Source organism: Galeopterus variegatus, unplaced genomic scaffold, assembly GCF_000696425.1.
Source record: "Galeopterus variegatus unplaced genomic scaffold, G_variegatus-3.0.2 Scaffold3025, whole genome shotgun sequence".
Taxonomy (NCBI): domain Eukaryota; kingdom Metazoa; phylum Chordata; class Mammalia; order Dermoptera; family Cynocephalidae; genus Galeopterus; species Galeopterus variegatus.
Window position 1 is genome coordinate 80,605 of NW_007729136.1, and position 1,948 is coordinate 82,552.

Consider the following 1,948-nt stretch of genomic DNA (forward strand, 5'->3'; position numbering starts at 1 on the left):
AAAAAAAAAAAAAAAAAAAAAACAAATGGAAGGGGGAAAAGAGATGATATTTAGGCAAAGGAGAAGGAAAAAAAAACGCAGTAAAAGAAGAAAAAGTTGTTGAGGTGAGAAAAACAAAATAAATAAATAAACATAATAGTATAGCAGCTTTTAAGGGTACCCATTCTGACTTATAGGAGACGGCAATGTTTACGCACATACACAGACACACACTTGTAAAAGTCTTTTTCTTTCTTTCTTTTTTTTTTTTTTTGTATTAACCTTAACCCCCATGAGCTTAGTAATTCTGTATAAACATGCTTTTGGTAATGCTACAAATTTGACCAATATCTATGATCTTCCCAACAGTCTGCTTGATTCTTTTCCACACCAATAGAAAACATTAAAGAAAGAAGGATAGATGGATAGATCAAAAGAGTTCAAGTTGAAGGAAGTGGACTGAAGTGCAACCAACATTCTATCGGGTGTTTTTTCAGTGCTACAAAATGTCCATTCTGTCCTAGTTTTCCATAAAGAATATTTTTAATATTTCATTTTACATACATATATGCATATCAGTTAAATTCTATATATACACATATATGTGATATATATATTTAAGTGATATGCAATTCATTTAATTACATTTAGTCATGTATGCTTCAAAATTCATACAATGTTAAATATGCTCAATAACTTAGAACAGAATAGCATTTTTATGCTATTGTGGAGAAGACAGAACTTCTTGGCCTATATGTAACCCTAACACTGCTGGATAAATAAGTACCTGGTAGTAATGGCAATTGCCTCAGATTTTCTGAGCTGGGCAGCTAGCTTGATACTTCTGAAAATCAACATTTGAGGCATCTCTGCAATTGTCCAGAGGGGCTGGAGTGCCTTCAAATTATAGTTCCACTCTCCTTTAATCAACCACTTCAGCCTGTTACATAGTAGAGTTAATCTTTTAGAATAGTGCTTTCAAACTTTTATGTATATCCAGTTATAATCGATGTCAATAAGAGGTCTTTAATCAATATTTGTTGATTTAATAAAATAATTTCCACTTGTTTATTGACTTTTTATTGAAAAGTTTGCTAATCACTGTGTAAAATAGAGTAGAATTTTCAAATAGCCAAAATAACTGCCATGAAATATAGAAAACCATATCTACTGATGAATTATGTTGCTTTGTGTTGCTTTGCCCCCCACAGATTTGTCACCCCACTTCCCCTGGGTGATGGAGCCGCAAAGGATTACTCAAAGCCCATCTCTTCTGAGCAGTGAGAGACCCTGAAGTGGTTAATCTCCTGCCAGAACCCTCAAGCAAGAGGCATCACTTCCTTGGAAAACTAACCCCAAATTGGGGTTCTCTTCCTGCATTTATTTTCCAGACCAGTAAGTTATAGGAAGAGAACTTAGGTGGGGTTATAGTTTAACAATATAGGCTGGTAACTTTCAGTGAAATAAGTCGGATGACATTCCAGTAAGGCTATCAACAAAAGCTTGATCTTAACAAGCATTCCTTCTCACTCTACAGTTTTCCAGCAACTTAGATATTAATCAGCAACTAATCTGTCTTTGAGCCAGCAACCTTGTTGTGCCACAATTCTTATTTTGCAACAGAGAATCAATAGCCTGGGGAAAATTTCCAGTCCTCTGCAAGGTTAATATTTGAAACTGCAAGCCTTTGGAAAACCAGGCCCTGTGAGGTACATATGCTTTATAATATATTCCACAAAATTAGATGTCCCAATGCTTATATGTTTCTCATTTAAACATCACAACATTTGTGATAGGAATTATTGACTTAGTTTTTACCTATGAGTAAAATGATATCATTTTAGAGAAAAATTAACAAGTTAACTTAGTGTGCTAAGTTGTTACTCCACTAAGGGAATGGCAGATAACATTGCCGCCCAGGTGTACTCCTTCCGGTATACCATAGGGTACTTTAAGCCCTCATGACCTA